General features: G+C 37.1%; 1 long non-coding RNA gene across 1 annotated transcript; it reads right to left on the bottom strand.

Moving 5' to 3' along the window:
- Window positions 1–2,004: 2,004 nt before the first annotated feature.
- On the bottom strand, window positions 2,005–6,730 carry LOC120298295. The gene is made up of 3 exons (XR_005554032.1): window positions 6,582–6,730; window positions 4,474–4,579; window positions 2,005–2,221 (listed from the first exon to the last, which is right to left on the bottom strand). It is a non-coding gene; the product is annotated as an uncharacterized LOC120298295 (long non-coding RNA).
- Window positions 6,731–20,640: the final 13,910 nt, after the last annotated feature.

Here is a 20,640-nt window from a genome sequence, read left to right as displayed (position 1 = left end):
TATATTGAAGCTAATTATTGGGAAAATGTGTTTTGGAATAGTTATTTTCAAGATGGAAGCAACAGTTCTTGTAATTGGAGATATAGCTCTGGGAAGAGACAGGTGATATCTATTGTGCATTGAGACTGAATGAGAGGACTATGCAAGCTAGTTGCTTTAAAAGAAAATGTTAGAGAGGGGAGATCTCCTTGTGCACGAAGCCAACAACCCAGAGTACAGCCTCATTTGGGCTACACAAACAGTATGGAAAACTATTCATTTGTTAGGCATTGGTAGTTATTATCCAAGTAGAGAAGAACACAACAGGCTTCTTGGCACTTTCTTCAGTTCCAATCTAATGTATATCCTACTTATTCTGAAATTGATCAGAATTTGTGTATACTTACAACTTGTTCTCTTCATAGAAATTGGGATTAGTTCTTTAAATGTGTAATAAAAATTGGCATGAGATCATAACAGAACTTCACAAAAGATCATTTTTCAGACCACACCTCTCAGGTGGAGTCCCAGGCCAAGAAATGCTTCTTTTTTTTTCCTAACTAAATTTTATTTTATTTGCTGAAAAAAGAACTTGCTTTAAATTTTTTTCCAAAGGAGTTGAGAATTATGTGGAGTTTAGGGAATTCTTGTGGGTGGTATGTTGAGTTCTGATATTTGTTTACTAATGAGATGGCCAAGAACTGAATGACCATGCCTGTTTTTCATTGTATAATCACTGTTGCAGTCATGGCACCTTCCATAACATCTCAGTGTTTTGTTAAATTCCATAGGAGAGCTTAAGAGAACTTGCATCTTTTCAGATTGTGGAGAATAAACACCTTGGGAAGCTGGAGAGATGTGTAACAATAAAGCAAAAGATCTAATGGCACCTTCCATTAACCCCCAAAATAAAATAAGATTTAGCCACCATCATAATCTGAGAGTAAAGCAGAAAAGTTTAGATGACAACGAGCTGACAACAATAAAAACAACAGCTAAGATTTCAAGAAAATCCATTCCAAAACCTCTTCACTTTACCTTACATAGCAGTACCCATTTTTTCTAAACATTCCCATATTAATATAATTATTACTATTTAAATAACTGGGAAAAACAAGACCTAAATCTATAAATTGTCCTCATGTCAAAAAACCCCTCAAAGAACAACATCTTTGACTCTAAATTTGATCAGTCTCTATAAAAGAGAGAGTTTTACCTACAAATGTTTACTTCTATCCAAAGTAATTTTTTAAAAAAGTCCTTTAAAACACACACACACACACACACACACATTTAGAGGAGTTCTAGCTCAAAAGCCCCTGCATCTGTTTCTCTAAAGCTGAGTGGACATCATTCTCTCAGAAGATCTACCATGTCTGCAAATTTCATCTCAACATGTTAAGAGTAAAAAAGTTGCAGTTAAGTGATTTTCCCTTGACAGCCAATGGATAACATAAAACTTGCTTCAAATTCTGGATCCATACTGAGCAGTCTCCATTTTGGTCCAAATAAAATTAGGCTGTTTTCTGAATCATTGAATTGACACCTGAATTGAATTGACACACATCTATAATATGGATCTGATGAATGCAAAAATAATTGTGTGGTTCTTAGTTGTATTGGGAAGATGGGCTACAATTCTATAACTGTAAAATCTTGTTGTTGAGTTTCTTTAATTTTCAAGTACAGCACTATTGAAAAAAGGGTTATGCCTATAAATATATTCATTATCGATTTCTTAAGGCTTATTTTGAAAGAAACAAATCTTTTTATATCAGAAATGGCCAAAATAGTGAGGCAATTAAAGATATAGATACATGGATAGATAGATGGACAGGCAGGCAGATACAGATTTATTTGCAGCAATGCCTCTGTGATTCACAATTTTTCAACCACGTGAAGAACAGGAATGAGATTTTTATGAGCAATGAAAAACAAACTCATTTTTATGGACAAATGACCGCAAATGGATATTATTTAACCACAATTCAGCTGCTGACTAGAAGATGTGTAAGCCACAAATCATTTTTGAAAGATGTCACATCTTCATATGCAGGTTTCTCTCATCTGTTTATCAAAGTACTCATGAAAAAGGGCACTTTATAATGTTTTCTCAATGACAAGTCCAGAACCACAAGATTTCAACATTTCCATCTGTCTTTCCTCAGAACTCACAAATGTTTAGGGATGGGAACTACGGTCCAGTAGTAGTTTTTCCCCCTTGATCATATTGAGGAAGCTGCTGAAAAAACACAGTGGAGAAGCAACCGTCATAGAAAAACAAGATGCTTCAGAATGGTCAATGCCTTTTTTGCCAGCAAGAAATGATAGCAAGACCACCAGTTCAAAACACACTAGGTGTGGCAACACAGTTTGTAAGAAGAAAGATCTACTTTCTAAAGAGTAAATATTTGCCAGAAAACATAGTTGGTGAAGTCCACATCCAAGAAGAAAGCCACTTTACAATGGTGCCACTCCCTTTCCATGAAGTGTTTGTAGGCGGAAGGAGAATTCAGAAGAACCGTTTTAGTTAACAACTTTGACAAAGCAATAAGAAGAGTAAGTTGCCAAGGATTCTAATATTTATTTCAAAATGTTTTCTCCATTGTAGGAATCTGATCTTTTTTTTTCCTCTTTCAGAATGAAAAATGGGAGATATCATAATTTCTAAGAAACTTGATTCCATAGTTGCAATCTTCCTGAACCTTATCTTTTAAATAGATTCTATGGATCAAGATGTAATTAAAGTTGCATTATATTTACTTCTAAAATGTTGATATATGTTTATAATAGAACATGTATGCATGTATCAAAATCACAACATATTAAGATAGGATCTATACTGGAAAGGCATATTTTTCTGAGCAGTAGCATAATTAATGAAGTCTAAGCCATTTCTGATTGCAAATATTTCATAGTCACTTGTAAATATTTTTGGCACAGCTTGAATGCTCAGAAGTATTTAGTTGATAGATTTTTTTAAAAAAAAGTAAGCCTAGTATGTATTCTGCAATGTATCTTTGTTTTTATCTTTCAGAGGTAAGAGCAAAAGAAAAATGTTATCAACAGAATATATACTGGCCTGCAAAATGGTGACTAAATCAACATGGAGTAGCATGACATAAGAAAGTCAAAGGAGAGTGGTCTTGAATTCCCATTCTACCAATTCATTCTACCATTTTCTTTTCAGCTGGCCTCTACTCAATTTGGCTTATAAAATAACTGTTTGGTTTTCAAGGCTTCTTGGACAATCATAGTAATCTATCCACCCCCCACGTTAATTCCATTAAGAATGATTTTTTTAAAAAAAATCAGAATACATGCAGGTCAGTTGTTAGAACTTAGACAACGTTCTTCAGCAATGGGTGTAGTATGTTTGAGATGGCATGTTCATGAGCTTAAGTTTAGAATTAAGATAGGATTATGATTTGATCACAATACATAATACTTTATTTAGGTGTTTTCCTTAATTTCCTAAATGGTACAAAAGGGTTGATGGAGAAATGAACCAAACATAGACCAATGGAACAAATACTGAAAATAGCTTATTCTTTCAATATCCCAGACATCAAATGGCTTGCAAAACCATTTATGGATCCTGTCTTTAAAACCTTCTTGGTTTGGCTCTTAAAGAGGCAGTATACAGTGGTAACCATATTCCCTTCTCTTTCCAACCCTCTCCTTACTGATTATTTCCTGTTCTCAGACATTTGCAACAACATTTAAGGTTTGTTCCCATAGAACGTGAAGAGTTTAAAATAGCAGGAAGCACTGTTTTGTTGCAAATATGTACATTTCCTGCTTTGTCCTATAAACATGTTGCATCCATGGGAACTGTCTCTGATTCTGTCAATGGTCTGTGTGCTCTTCTCATTACCACTGAGTCTTTCCTAAACCTCTTTCTTGTGATATATCCAGGTGAGCTTGTTTCCAGAAGAGAACATCTGGAAAAGCTTGTTCTCTTCAGTGTTGTCTTTCTTGTCATTCCCTAGCCTAAGGCCAACAATTTTTGACCAATGCCACCCAGCCAGAAAAACATCCAGAGAACTCACATAAGTGTGCGTGAAAGAGAAACTTCTGAACAATCATCCACGCAGAGAGAAATAAAAATGGGTGAGAACTTGGATACTTTTCCAATGTGGTTATGTGCAGGAAAGCAACATTTGAAAAGACCAAAGTCTGCTGACTTGACTAAAGCAACGAAGTATACGGACAGAGTATTTTGTGTTGGATTTGGAACTAGGCAATGTAGACTGAAATAGAACCTCAGTTATGAACTTTTTGGGTGGTCTTGGACAATGTCCTTAACTTCTGCTCAACATCTGTAAAATGGGGATAATTTGAACATCCTATTTTTGACTTGCCTGATCTTTTAGAATTTTTATGTGGCTTGTAATAGCAGTTAACACTGAATTCTTTTCATTTCAAATATATAAAAACAAAGCTGACCTACAATAACCAGCAACCAAGTAGCATTAGGAAAAGCATACTTACATGACAGAAAAATACATAAAGTCACAAAGCCTGTAGAACTGGCTGTAGTGCATCCCAGATGGTAATTAATTCTATTTCACTGATGTCATGGCTGAGAAATCTCTTTCTATATTAGAAACAAATAAAATTACTTTTAACAAATAATATACATTGTATATTTGTTCTTCTTTCTAAGTTAAAGGTCTATGGACTAAGAGGGACTGAGATATTAGCAAGAGCCATGGTGGTGCAGTGGTTAGAATGCAGTATTGGAGGCTAACTCTGCCCACAGCTTGGAGTTTAATCCTGACGGGGCTCAAGGTTGGCTTAGCCTTCCATCCTTCCAAGGTCAGTAAAGTGAGGACCCAGATTGTTGGGGACAATAAGCTAACTCTATAAACCACTAAAAGAGGACTGCAAAGCACTATGAAGCGGTATATAAGTATAAGTACTATTGCTAAGGGAGGGGGAAATTTTCCCAATCATAAACATGGTGCCTAAAGCAGCTTATCTTGAAACACAAGTTTCAATTTTTGATTTTGTCAGGACTATGACAGAGAAACACGCTATCGCTGAACCCTCCCCTTCTCCCCCCACAGACATCTTACTATTGGCCAGGATGACTAATATTGCTGGGAGTAATAATTCAACAATATCTGAAGGGCTGCATGTTCTCCACATTAGAAATATAAAGAGACCACACAAATCTAATTTAGGAACATAATCCAGAGGGCAATAGAAGAAGGGGATGACAGAGAATGAGGTGGCTGGATGGAGTCACTGAAACAGTAGGCGTGAGCTTAAATGGACTCCAGAAGATGGTAGAGGACAGGAAGGCCTGGAGGAATGGAGTCGCGATGGGTCGGACATGACTTCGCAACTAATAAGAACAACAATCTAGAGGGGTCCTTGGTGCTCTCTGAGTTTGCTTGTTTTCTTGCAGACATTTCATTACCCTAAATAGGTAACATCATCACTAGCACTGATGATGTTATCTAGTTAGGGAAATGAAATGTCTGCAAGAAAACAAGCAAGCTCCAAGAGCACCAAGGACTCCTCATTTCAACCCTGAGCTACAGATATGCTCCTTCATTGGTACCACATAATTTAGACCTCCAAAAATGGACAGTTTTCCCTCATCAAATTAGAGAAAGTTCAACCCATGCTAGACTGCAGTGATGAAGTAATCCATATATCACATCTGTTAGTGCAGAAATTATTAAATTATATTTCTTTAAAATATGGTTTTATTGACACCGTTTGATACCTAACATAATACAGTTTACAGTGTTAACAATCCTTTTGTTGGGGAAACATCATAGTTAAACTTCAGACAGATATATTGTTCATAAGGAAGACTGAATATAGGAAGCTGATAGTTTGAAATAACTCATTGATTCTTTTACATAAAATCAGTTGGGTGGTCTATTCAGGCTAGTAAATACTGTTATGGTTCTGGCTAATGAAACATTTCAAAGAACTTCCCGGCATTATTTTCCTAAAAGTCTTTTATTGTTACAAAATGTCGGTACAGGCACAACGGAGGGATGCTAGGATCTAAGTTCTCTTCCTCTGAGCAGTTAAATTATCAGCATGTTCCCTCCCTAAATTAGTTGTCATATCTGACATTATCCAATTAGTGTGAAGGTCAAATGTTTTCTTCCTCTTTCTTTCCTGGGCTTTACCCCCAACCCTTCTTCTGCTCTGTATTAACCCCATAATTACCAGACAATTCTGCATATTGTCAAAAGCAAGAATATATAATATTTGCAGCGTTGACAAATACGTCTCACAAAACATGATCACTCAGAAGAAGAGACCAGGAAATCAGGAACAGATTAATAAAACTGATGATTCCATTGCGCTCTAAGATTTCTCTTCCCTCCGTTCCTCCCTCCCTCCCCCCCTGATAGAGATCAGTGGGTCTAATGACAAAGGTCATTTTTATTTGGGGTCACCTCTTATTGCTGAATCTAGTATTCCCTCCACAGTTTTCTACAATTGGCACTTACTCAATAAAAACAAAAAGAAACAAGTTATTTTTATTCTTACCATTTAAATTTTTTTTATGTGAACTTGTTACTAAAAAGTACAGTTGCCCTGAACAAGTTTAAACAACTCTTTCTTACTTGTGTTGGCTGTGAATAAACAAGAGTTCTTCAGATCCATGGAGATGATATTGTTGCCTTTCACTGCTTGGCACCTTCCAGATTTATTGAGATTATTAACCATGTAATTCTCAATCAGATAAGGACTGTGCTATCTGGAGAGGAGATTGAAGAGAGCTAAGTCATTGCAGTGTATTATGCAATTTTATATGAGAATAATATATGAGCAAGATAAGGAATTTAGAAGATGTTACCCATAAAAATGGTTCTTAAATTAGGTTTTTTTTTCAGACCTTTACTAACTGCACTATTTCATAGCAATTCTGTAAAATGGCAGCTACCTATGGCATATATAAGGATTCTGGCTCTGACTGAAGTTTTCTGAAGTGTTCTACCGTGTGAATAAACGTTGGATCATCACAAGACTACAGCCAGGAGATAAAGAATAAGGCCTCCCAGTATTTATACATTTGGCCTTTTTCCTACATAAAGATATCCTGCTGTGGAGGTTTGTGTTTGCAGATCCCATCTCTAAGGCGATATGATCTGCAAACCTTCTCTTCTGAGCTTTAATCCTGGCAGCGATGAGTTTTTATAAGATGGAAAACAACAAAGCCACTCAAAGTGCAAAGCAAAAAAAAAAAAAAAAGAAGAAAGCCTAACATTAGTCTCTCTGCTCCCACTTCCAAATGACGTCTATGTTTTAAAATACCCCCACCCAAAGCTTCTAGATCAAAGCAGATGAAAGAAAGGCTAAACGGATCGTCAAATGGTTGGCCCAACCTCTGAGACCAGCTGGAATAATCATGGCAGGAGCACCACCAAAAAAATCATAGCAACAGGAAAGAAGTGAAAAGAGAAAAAATGTGAAATGTGGAGTTTAATTTATGAGGATATATAGTTCTAAATGTCTCGATCCACAATTAAGAACTAAGCCAGGTTAGAGGAAGTCTGTGTGGTGAAAATTGGAATAAAGAAATTGTGGACAATAAATGAATCTACTGTAGATCAAAGTTCAAATGAAAACAATTAGAACCACATTCAGCAGGGCCAGGGGCATTTCTGGAATCGCTGCCAGGTATTTTGCCCCTTTTTTTTGGAAATCTAGACAATATTCTATACTGCTTAGTGTCCTTGGTTGAGCCAAAATAAATCCTAGCCTCAATTAAACAGTTACAGAAAGGACCCATCTTCTACCACTAGAATTATTTATAGGGAAAGGAGCCAGAAAGCTTAAATTACAGACACTAATTTCTTCAGTGTTCAAAAGTAATTGGATCCAGGTTTCATTTCAGTTTAATAGAAAACTGTCAAATGTACAAGCCATATTTATGAAATCTCCTGGAGAATACAGGATGCAAATCATAAGTGGGATTTTTCACACTCACATTTCTGGATAAACCAGGGAAGGTCCAGTAGAGCAGTTCTGGCTATGTTCTTAAGGAAATCAGAACATTGGAAATGACATGAAAGATCTTCTGCTTCCAACAGGACTGGAACAAAGTTCCAGTTTCATCATTGTCTGTTTTAGAGTGATGTCTCAATTTGTTTCTTTTTCAGATACAAACAAGATAAAAATCAGATTATATCTGTTGGTGTAATTCACTTTAGCATTAGAATTGGAGCTGGATTTTCATGGATATGGATTTTCATACATATCTAGACCCAAGACTACATAATTCAGATGGCAATCGAATACACTTACAGAGAAAAGTAAAATGTTTTTTACACTGAACTTGTCCCTAGAACTTAGGGGACTTGTCCATGTAGTTTTCTTGCCAACCGCATGGAAGTGGTTTGTCATTGCCTAGCATACAATTTTCTGGTGGTGTCCGTCACATCCAAGCATGGAAGCTGAGCTTCCAATACCAGTTGGGGTATTGTCACTTGATAAGTATGTCTACTTACATACAATGGAATAGCTTCTGAGCAGGCATACATAGGATTATGCTTTTAAACAATGACTAAAACAAGCTTTGTGAGGGAATAATTTACTGTATGAACAAAGTTTTCCATTAGAAAAATTAAGAAGCATATCTTTCTCTTACCTTATATTTGCTCCTAGTTACAGTTAGAGTTGGATGTCATGTGTTCTGGCAGCTAAAGAAAACTGACTGACTATTTCTGACGTAAATTTATTTTAGTATGTTCAGTTCCTGAATTTAGTTTATAAGCACCAGAATTAAGGCCAAATATGTCAGTGTTCTGAGAATTCATCAGTCATTCCTTCCTTACTCTCCCTAGGACTCAGATTTTTATAAGTGCTCAACCATATTGGGAACCAGAAATAGATTTTCCACAAAAAAAAACTTTTTTTCCTATAATTATCTTTATTTGCTGAGTTTCCTGATGTTCGTTCTATATCAAACAGCCTCACTGTTTACTTTGTCTTTGCTCCTCCTTTGCTCTTTATACAGATTTGCGTATTTTTCCAATGGGAAAATGGGACTTTAGAGATTTTGCCAAACAAAGGTATTTCATAAAAAATGTGTCGGTAATATTACATGCTAGTTTTCTTATATCTGTATGAAAATGATTTAAGTCTTTTTTAAAAAGCTCTCCAGAACCTTTAATAATTTTTTGTTATGTTAAGAATACCAGGCCAGTTGTACTGGATCATAAGATTCATTTGTTGTAGTTTTCCATCTTGAATTCACCTATTTTGGAGGCTTCCAATGAAGCATAAGGGAAAGATATAAACTTGAAGATTTTCAAAGTCCAAATATGTAATCTCATATCATGTGCCCTGTGGAACACCATTCTCCCTCAGATTCCTATGGTCCTTGCCCTGGGCCTATTTAAATGAGCTCTTAAAATGGTGGCCTTGGGTGAGACACTCTCTCTTAGCTCACCTCACCTCACAAGGTTGTTGTGGGGAAAATAGAAGGAGGAAGGTGTTTGGATATGTTTGACTCCTTGAGTACATTGTAAAACAACAACAACAAAAATAAATAAATAAATAAATAAATAAATAAATAAATAAAGTGGCTCTGTCCCTAGGTCCTGGATAGACGTGTTTGGTATTTAATTTTCTTTTCTGGACTTTCCCTTTTGACGATATAATTGCTGTGTTTTTAAGACAGCTTTATTAGGGTATTTTTGTATGCTGCCCAGGATTGTTACAAATTGAAGTGACAGATAAATCTCATAAAAAAAGAAATACAGTCCTTCCAAAGATCACAACTGATTTGACAGTAGGGCTTGTTGAAGTCTTATCTGATCAAACTGTATATTCAGACGTTTTCTGAACCTGTTTCTTTTAGTAAAGATAATGATCTTGACAAGATTTTGGAAGTGGTTTGCCCTGGCCTCCTTTCTAGATTGAGAGAGAGTGATTGGCCCAAAATCACCAAGCTGGCTTCATGCCTAAAGTGGGACTACTCCTGGTTTCCCAATTTCTAGTTTGGTATCTCAACCATTACACCAAACTGATCCTTGCTAAGAGTGTTTGGGGCTAGAATTGGAATGCCTCTTTTCTGCATAGAAGCAAACTGCTTGATGAATCATCAGGTTCCATGTTGGAATGTTTCTCTGGCTCTTAAAGGGTTTCTGGATGCTGACATCCACCCACACTCCACTGGATAGTCTTTGAAGATTTATTTTGTTTAAGTTGGGATTTTGCTTAATAAACTTAGCTTTCATGAATCTAGGGACAGCTGGCTGAGATATTCTGTGATTAGAACTAGATCCACAAAGATTGTCTTCACGAATCTCAGGCAAGAGCTATACTATTCCAAACCAAACAAGTTATTTGGCATATGGGGCAAAATTCCAGAAGGAATCCTCCCCATGCCATATAGTAAAAGGTAATAACGACAAAAAAGTAATAATTTAATGAAACCTACAATCCACTGCATGAAGTAATCTGCCTCAGTCTGCTTAGTTGATCTTGATTTCTGATTTCTTGACCCAATTCTCCAATTTCTAGCTTCCATTCAGACATCTTTAAATGGCCCATTCATATTATTACTATTGATGACATGGCAATTAAATGACTGATAATTACTCATCTCAGTTCAAGAAGATTGATTGAGAATCCCCTACTGGAGACTGAACGTGGCTGAGAAACAGAGGCACAAATGTCATTTTCACCTAATGTTGAATAATGTTACAATTTACCTTTGTAGATGTTGACATGATGACAGAAAGTGGACACAGCTGCAGTCACAGAAGATCTCTGTAAAAGCAGATTTTCACACGAATGAAAATTCATGATTTTGATCGAAGAGCAGATAATGATTTAGTTTCTTTTTCAGTTCTTTTAGTTTTGTCAAATAATTAAAAGTTTAAAATGCTATCCTTGGGCTTCTAAGACTCCAACTGGCAAACTTTACAATCTGATTGGCAAAATATACCATCTACAGATAACTTGATTAATAGCCGATTTTGGCTATCTCATCAGTCATAAACTTTATTATTAACATTCATCTGGGAGCATGGATCATCTTTTTTTTTTAATTCTTTATTTTCTGCTTTATCCACCTATGCAAAAGGAAAGAGGCAACTATCCTGCTTGGCAGTACACTTCCAGCCTTTCTTAAGTTTTATTTTCAAACATTTCATCTGGTGGCATTCTTTTCCTTGCTTTAGAATTTGGATGCTTACAGTTTCCATCTTATTTAGTGTTTATTTGGGATGAGATTGCATCTGGCCAGAATCAAAGTGATCTGGCAGGAGTCCACCTGGCACTGAATCTTCTTACTCAACAGTTCCCCCACTCCACCCTTTCAACTGAATCAGAGAAACCGGAGACTGGAATGGAGCACAAGGTCACACAACCCATCAGGGAGGCCAGAGTGGGTTCGTTGTTCCCTCCATCAAGGATTGGCCATTCCTGTCTAAAGTGACTCAACCTGCAGGGTTTCCATCATTTCCCTTGAGGAGGAGATTGTTCCACCGGCCTTGTGGACCTCACAGTAAGGAATATTTTCCTTTGCTTAGTTCCATCCTGTTTCAGCCCTGCGTCGTCTTCAGAAACTCCCTGAGTGATTGGACTTTTTGTTTTGGATGGTGACTGGAGGGTTACACGGTGTTCCCTTGTCCTCTGATGAAACAATCATAGAGCCAAAATTAATAGGCTTCTTTTCAAACCATGGGTTGATTTTAGGTTTATTTTCTTAAAAGGAATGAAAATAGCAAATGTCAAACCCAAATTAAAACAGGGAGGGGAGTGAGAGAAAAGAAAAACTATCCTCATTGTTGAACTGAGAAGCCCTTTTCCAGATTTAATATCTGAATTCACATTTTGGCTACAGCTAAGCAACACAGCTTTGAAAGTGAGAGATTATAGTCAAACTCTTGGCAGAACAAAGTTTTCTCCAGCAAAGGATTCAGACCTGCTGATCATTCCAAATGCAGGGTGATGATATAACAGTAGTTCTTAAAGGAGGTGATGAGCATGGAAGCTCAACGAGGGCATTCTGCATCTTGTAAAAGCCCATTTCCCAGCACCTTGTGGAAGACCAATTCCATTTATTTTTCTCTGTTAATATAGATATCTTAACCAGCAGTAGGCAGAAGTAAACTAGAGCGATACAATTCTCTTTTCTTGGGAAATTACTCAAAAGAAGGCTTGTGAGCTGTCCAGAGTCATCTATTTGAGATGAGATGTAAAAAAAGAAATCAGACCAAGATAAATAATCACTTTGGAATTTTTTTCATGTATAACATATAAGCTGTACAATTCAATTGAAAAATAAACTGGGCATCTCCTTTGCACAGCCCTATTCAGGTCACCATACAGATTTTCAATTGGATTCAGGTCCAGGCTTTGGTTGGTCCATTCCAAAACTTTGATCTTCTTCTGGTGAAGCCATTCTTTTGTTGATTTGGAGGTATGCTTTGAGTGATTGACACGTGGAAAGGTGAAATTCATCTTCAGCATTTTAGCAGAGGACTGAAGGTTTTGTGCCAAAATTGGCTGATATTTGGAACTGTTCACAAGTCCTTCCACCTTGACTAAAGCCCCAGTTACAGCTGAAAAAAAAGCTGCCCCAAAGCATAATGCTGCCACCAGCTTCTTCACTGTTGTTATGGTGTACTTTTGGTGATGTCATGGTGTACTTTTGATGTTGTTTTGCTCTGAACCTACTTTTTGGAACTATGGGCAAAAGTTTCAGCTTGGTCTCATCGGACTATAATACATTTTCCCACAAGCTTTTGTCATACTTGATGTAGGTTTTTTCAAAATGCAGCTGGCCATGGATGACTTTCTTTGTAAGAAAAGGCTTCTGTCTTGCCATCCCATCCTATAGACCAGACATATAAAGAATATGGGAGATTGTTATTACATGTAGTACACAACAGTACTTGTGAGAAATTCTTGGAGCTCCTTTAATGTTTCTGTAAGCCTCTTGGCAACCTCATGAACCAATTTTCTTGTTTTTTTTTCATCAGTTTAGGGAGAGCCAATTCTTGGTAATGTTACTGTTGTGCCATATTTTGTCCACTTGTTGATGACCGTCTTTGCTGTGTTCCATGGTATGTCCAATGCCTTGGAAACTTTTTTGTATCCTTCTCCTGACTGATACCTTCCAAGAATGAGATTCCTTTGATGTTTTGTAAGCTCTTTGCAGACCATGGCTTTTACTGTAAGAGGCAACTGAGTAAATGTCAGAAAAATTCTACTAGAACAGCTGAACTTTATATGGGCTTGAACAGAGTCACTTTAATTGATAGTGTACATGTACTGACTACTAATTACCATTAGTTTGAATGTGATTGGTTAATTCTGAACACAGCCATATCCTACTTATAAGAAGGTGAGCACATTATGTAGCCATACTATTATATGTTTTTATTGTTATTTTCCTCTCTAAAATAATTCAGTATGGTTTTTCAATTCAATTATACAGCTTATATAGTAGAAGCTGGAAACAAAATTCTGAAGTGATTTATATTGGTATGATTTTTTTTACATTTCAAAAACCTTACATTTTGTGCTACTATCAACAATATTGTTGCATTTTTCATCATTAAAACTTCATTATTAGGAAATATATTGATGATATTACCTACCTACAAGCAAATAACCAAGCTCAGAGAGCACCAAGGAATCCAATATTCAGTCCTGAGCTACATATTCTTCTCTACTGAAGTGCAATAATGGAATGCCAGTTAATGAGATCCAATTGGTTTAATGGTTAAGGTTCTGGCCTAAAACTAGGAGACTGTGAGTTCTAGTCCTGCCTTGAAATGAAAGTTGGCTAGCTGATTTTGGGCCAGCCACTCTCTCTCAGCCCAGCTCACCTCATATAGTTGTTGTGGGGAAAATAGGAGGGGGGAATATCAGTATGTTCACTTTCTAGAGTTGTATAGGAAAAAAGGTGAGATAAACATCTAAAAATAAATCATTATAAATCAATATGTCCTTCTAAAAATGGTTTTTTTCCCATCCAGGTTCTTTGATAGACTCATTGATGGGACTTAAATTATGAAAAATTGAGAATAACTAAACCAAGGACTCAAGACAGTATATAAGGGGAATGTAGTTGTCATTCCACATTAACAAGTGCAAAAGAAATTGGGCAGAGAGAAAGTGATTGATCCAGAGTTCCCCAAGGAATTCCATTGCTGAATGGGAACTTGAACCTGCATCTCTTTAGCTAAGGTTCAAATTCTTAACTACTATAATGTAGAGTATGGTATCTCATAATCACCTTGGGTAAGGCTCAATCTCAACATTCCAAGAAAGGCATTTTAAAAACTATGAAAGAAGGCAAACTTTATGGAATTCTGGAGTCCCCTTCATGAATCAAGAGGAAGATTTGTTCATAGGTTCACTGAAGAGGTCCTTCCTGCTATGGTTACCTCACAAATAGTGATTTACAATTAAGGAGGAGAAAACATAGTTTTTACATAGTTGGGTCAGAGAAAGAAAACTAAAGTTCTCATATCTCAGTTAAAAGTTAATGCCAATGGGAAGAGCGACCAGCTTCCCTAAACTATAAGTCAACATCTGTAAATATGGGAAAAGAAGTTCTATAGAATCCTGAATTGCATTTGCAAGCACAGTAATGTGTATATGTTAAATCTTAATGCCTTTTAAAATAAATTTAGAGAGGTGTTGGGATGACAGGATTTCTGCAAATGGTACTGCAATAGCACTTGTATATCCTGATGAACCTCTTGCCCAACCCTGTAAGAATAACCTCATCTTTCAATAATATGTTTAGAGGGAAACTTTCAAGTGTAATTTGGCTAGAGAACTGCGGGCACCTAAAACCTAGTGTAATGGAAAAACTGATGTGTCTGATCCTTCTTTTTTTCTTTCTTTCTTTTCCTTCCTTCCTTCCTTCCTTCCTTCCTTTCTAAAACCAAGATAAATCAAGTCTGCAATTTCACAGTGCAATAACCCATCAATTATATTCTCATTCTCTTCCCTGTTACAAAGAGTTAAGCTGAGGAGTAAATGAAGTCTTCAACTTCTTAAGGAATCAGAGGATAATTTTTACTGGTTGATTATAAAAGTGAATGTGATAAGTAGATCTTTTTTCCAGGGACAGAGAAGGACAACTGATCTGTCGTATTGGGGATTAATTTATGTTATTTGTGCATTTAGCTCTATATCTGTTATTCTGTCTAAAGAAAAATGTACTTGCTAGTGAGTGAGAACATCCATCCAGTGACACTGCTCTATATCTGTTATTCTGTCTAAAGAAAAATGTACTTGCTAGTGAGTGAGAACATCCATCCAGTGACACTGTTCATTGGTTTTTGTCTCTCCTTTGCAAAACTGTAATAGTTAGTCAGAAGGCATGTGAGAAGGCCCTTTGATGCTATTAGACGGGGAAAAAACATATAGTTTTATAATAGGTAGCAGAAGCAAAATGCTACTCATTAGTAAAGGGCAGGAAGAGCATCCTGAGATACTGAAGTCATTACTGCTTGCTTCAAACTTCAGGCCTTACAATTTCCTTGCATGCCAGGCAGGACATGATCCAGCCAGAAACTGGAAAACACATTTTTATTAATCCAAGATTTACGGGAACAGTCATTTCTCAGAAACAAAAACCTGTTTTCTCCATTGTTCATCAGAGGAAATTGGGATAAATAATTTCATATATTTAGCTAATCTCTGGCTTAGGCATAGCCAAGACAAAGAGCAAACCAAAATAAAAATGCCTACCTCTTTGAATAATATGCTGTGCCCAAATCCATGAGATTTAAGAAGGTCATTAAAATGAACAGGTCAAAATAAGATGGAAGTATCCCATATCAAATGCCTTTCAGGGAAGGTGTAGCTGAGAATGTTAAAAACAATTTTAGGGAAACAATGGAGAAGGGAAATAGGGGAGCAAAGTGTTCTACTGTGAAGTAGCCAAAATGATTATTTCATTTTCTTATTTGAAAACCTTTCCCTTGCTGTTGGTTGATGGCACTGGAACAGGCAAAAAGTGTTATGTAATAAAATGAGCTTTCAACAGAACTGGATGATTTATTTCTCTGGCGCAAATTCCAACTAAAGCAAGACACAAATTCTGTGAGCAGATCAATTGGATTTGAGTGGTTTCTCTGAATTTTTCTCCATGAAGAGAAATCCTCCTATTATTGTTATTATTATTATGGTTCATCGCACAGTCAGCCAGATGTTCAAACTGGATTTGGCATTTTTGTGTATCTATAGAGTCCTTTCCAAGGACCTGGGACAGGCAGATGTGATTATTATCATTATTAATTCTTCTTATAAATCAAATTATCAAATTTATTTGCTCCCCCATTTCAGGGTTCAGGACAACTCTTACACTTTCTCAAGGGCTGGATTCCCCCTTAACCATGACAGTAGCATCAGTATTTCAGAAGTTCCATGAAAGGGATTTCCTTATGAAGATTTATCTTAGGATTGAATTGAAACAAGAAAACAAAGAGAGGCTCCAGATTGATGGAACAAAGGTTGGGCAATGAACAATAGTGCAGTTGTGTGCATTTCTTGGCCATCTCATCTCTGAATCAGTGCAAGAAACTTGAGCTTCATCCATGTAAAGATGTCTGAAATGTTCTTCCTCTCTGGAAGAATTTTCAGAACAAATTTTCTTTCATAAAATTGGATAAGAATTTGAGAAACAGGGCAGGAGAATTTTCCTGTCTGATGCCACTTTGAATTGTATTATCACAGACTTGGAAAAGGAAAAGACAGGAAAATAAATATTCAATGGAGCTTAATTCGATGCCATCTGGGTACCAACAATCCAAAATAATGGATGAGCAGAAAGTTACATCTGAATTTGAAAGAGATTTCAGTGAACCTCTATTTCAAGCCCTGTTCAATGCAGGATCTGCTACGTCACCTAGAGAGATGGATATTAAACATTTGCTTTAAGACTTCAGTGAAGGAAAACATACTACTTCAGCAGGCAACCTGTTTCACTAGGTGACAGCTCTCACCACAGGCCCATCCTAACATCTAACTTGGATCTGTTTCCCTGTAATTGGGACTTCCCTCCATATGGAAGTCAGCTACTTCAATTATTTCTGCTTTGATAGAAGAAAATGGAAACTGAATGGAATAAATTAACAATGCCCAATGGCACCCTAGAATTTTGCAATTCAGTGAAGTGTAATTTGGGTTTAGCAAATTCTCAATCTATCTTTAATCATTCCTAAAACTTTCCTTGTGTAGACTGTTTTTTTATTTTTGTAAATAACAAAGCTGTGGATAAAGCAAAACAGTTCAATGAAACCTGAGATGTTCAAGACTGGGTTGAAGGGGAAGGGAATAGTATAAGATCTCCCTCTACCTTTAACTGAATGAGACATGACTCATGAATGGGAAAAGAAGCTCTTATTTTTTTCCCAACATATCTAAGATTACCACATGGGGCTAGATTAACAATGAAACAGCAATGATAGCAACATAACACATGTTAATAGGGTGCAGTATGTTGTATCCCAGCCAAATCAGGCTATCTACTATAGCATTTTGTCTCTACTGATGGTCAAAAAGCTAATTCTTACATAGCATAGGAAATTCTTCAGTCCCCATCCTGATATAGAAATGTGAAATAATATGCTTTCATGGAGGTCTCATCTTAACCCTGATTCATTGGAGATTCTCATGAAATTTATGCTGCCCCCCTTCCCCCATCTATTATATTCAACTCAAGCAATCGCCATTGTCCCAAAGGCCCTTTACTGTCAATATAATATGTTCATTTTTCTTTAATTTCTCCATATTCCTAAGTGTATGGAGTCACTCAAAGGCCAATTCTGCTTTAGGGACCATTCCCCTTTACATTTGCACATGTAGGTACTTGATGCAGTCCTGCACACAAACATACATAATCAAAATTCTGTAACTGTAGTTATCTTATAGAGAAGGATGTCCCTAATATTGCTTTTCATAAGGAAGCTTGCCTGCAAAGTCATTATTACATGGTGTGGGATAGCCCAACTCAACATTATCAGGCAGTATGGTTTCCTTTTTTTTCCCTTTGTATGTATTGAATATACAAAATAATGTGTGGACTGAGGTCATAACAGGATTCCGCTTCTTTACTCACAAACATATATGTATTTTTAATAATCTTAAATACTTGAATTTATAAATTTATAAATTCTATGACCTGACTGTTAAACTGTCACACAGGTATATATGTAAATTCTTTCCACTTTTAGCCCTTACTCTGATGATGTCAACTAGAAGTTCACGAAAGCTCAGTAATTAAAAAGGCTCTTTTATATCCCATAGTTCAGTAGCTTTATTGGTTTTTCTAAACACACACGCGCACACACACACACACGTATATATATGTTTTCTGAGGTTTTCGTGGGTGTTTGTATGTAGGTCTTTGGTTGTTCGGGTTTTCTCCCGCGTAAAATTGGAAGTGTCTTGGCGACGTTTCGATGAAGTCCCATCTGTCATCTTCAGGCTGGTGTTTTCAGCTTCGTGCTTCGAGGAGCAATATTTGTTTTGGATAGCTGTCAGGGCTTCTTTGATAGGCACTTGGGTGAAGAGGGATATGACATCGAAGCTCACAAGTAGGTCACTAGGCTGTAAGTTTTGTTTCTTTATGATCTCTATAAACTGGAATGAGTTTTTTACGTGTGAGGTGATGGATTCTGCACAGGGCTGTAGTTGTTTGGTGAGAAATTTGGCTAGGTTTTGTAGAGGTGAGCCTATGGAGCTGACTATAGGTCTGAGTGGGGTTCCTTCTTTGTGTATCTTGGGGAAACCAGAAGCCAGACCACAGCTGCATCATTAGCCACTTTAAACCCCTCCAATCCATATATGAAGCAAACTGACACTCTCCATGAAGATGAGTCATGACCACGAACGTGAAGCCAAAAAATAGCAAGGCAGCCCACCATCTTAAATCCCCTGCAACTCAGACTAACATGAGCACAACGAAGCCCCCACCCAAACAGAACACTCCCCCAGCCAATCAGAGCACAGCCAACCCCCCAGCCAATCAGAGCACAGCCAACCCCCCAGCCAATCAGAGCACAGCCAAGCCCCTAACCAATCAGAACACACCTCCACCCAATCAGACACAGCCAAGCTCCCACCCAATCAGTTCATACCCCCACTGGCAGTTAAAAGGAAGAAACAGCTAAGACCACACATTGCTCCTCGAAGCACGAAGCTGAAAATACTAGCCTGAAGATGACGAATGGGACTTCGTCGAAATGTCGCCAAGACACTTCCAATTTCACGCGGGAGAAAACCCGAACAACCAAAGACCTACATATATATATACTATCCCATCCCACTGAAGCCTACCACCTTTGCTTTTATGATGATTACCTGGATCAATAAACATTGTTGTATAAATTCCCTTTTGCCAGACAAGGAAATTAAGCAAGAATCTTCATAAATGTCCAATTGCTGAGCTATTCTCTTTGGAAGTGGGAGAACGAAGCATTCTGATAAAGTGAATTGCTCCTGATGTTCACCCTCCTACAATTTTTGCTTTTGTTTGAAACCTCCTAGAGACCATCTGCAGTGTCCCTGAGGACCACTAATGCTTCCTAGACTGAAAGTTGGGAACCACCCTTTGAAAAAAGTACTGCCGTAGCAGTTCCATTCTGATCAAGAGGGAAGCAGCAGCATGGACTTTGGCCATTTTATGGGCATTTTTCATTTATCCTTTTTTTTCAGTGAGTAAGAAAGAAAAAAAATGAATATATAGAGGGTTGTTTTTATTCTACCAAGAGAACCTATGTTGGAAGACTATGCTTGATTTCTAGAAAGAGAAAGTCAGGAAATAATATATGGCTAAAAGACTTGCAAGGTATCCTGTAAGTCATTGTTTTTCATGCTAGTCTCTCTCTCTCTCTCTCTCTCTCTCTCTCTCTCTGTGTGTGTGTGTGTGTGTGTGTGTGTGTGTGAAAAAGAGAAAGAAGATAAGTCTGGCTGAACATTCACTGTAGAAGACAGCCAGGAGGGAACTACCTGGAGAGCACAACTGTGAGATAAAACATGTAATAAATGGACTGTGCTTAGAAGTCCTTAAAGCACAATATCCATTGCCTTGCTATATGTACATTTGCCTGTATGTTCCTAATATAATCTAGCTGTAATTCATAGCCAAGAGATCAGGCCAAGCTTGACTGTTAATAAGCCCTTGTCCTGACCTGCTCTTTCCTGAGTCAGCTCGCCGGATCACTGGATGCAAAATTCTTTGTAAAAAATTAAAAGCTTTCTCTCTTGAGATCCAAAAAAGACTTTGCCATTTCCAAGAGATGATTCTGCTTGAAATCTTAAGTTGACAGATGTTTGGAATGATCAGCATTCATAGGGTATGAATGTATTTTAGCTTGCATTATACAATTTCCCCCCCCCCCCCAGCTTAGATGGGTGGAGGCATTTCAGCCTGTTGTGTTTATCCTTGCATGGTGGAAAATTCTTGTTTTATCTTTCTTACCTGTGCAACTATGAAGCATGGATTCATTCAACTTTATTTTCTTAACTTAGTTGTTCTAAGACATTGACTGTGCAATTAATTGAGGGAGGGAGGGAAGGAAGGAAGGAAGGAAGGAAGGAAGGAAGGAAAGAAAGAAAGAAAGAAAGAAAGAAAGAAAGAAAGAAAGAAAGAAAGAAAGAAAGAAAGAAGAAAGAAAGGAAGGATACAACTCATTTTAT

The sequence above is a fragment of the Crotalus tigris genome, unplaced genomic scaffold (assembly GCF_016545835.1).
Source record: "Crotalus tigris isolate CLP2741 ecotype Arizona unplaced genomic scaffold, ASM1654583v1 scf7180000023829.5930981, whole genome shotgun sequence".
Classification (NCBI taxonomy): domain Eukaryota; kingdom Metazoa; phylum Chordata; class Lepidosauria; order Squamata; family Viperidae; genus Crotalus; species Crotalus tigris.
The sequence above is the reverse complement of the archived record's forward strand: the minus strand, read 5'-3'. Positions and strand labels throughout refer to the sequence as shown.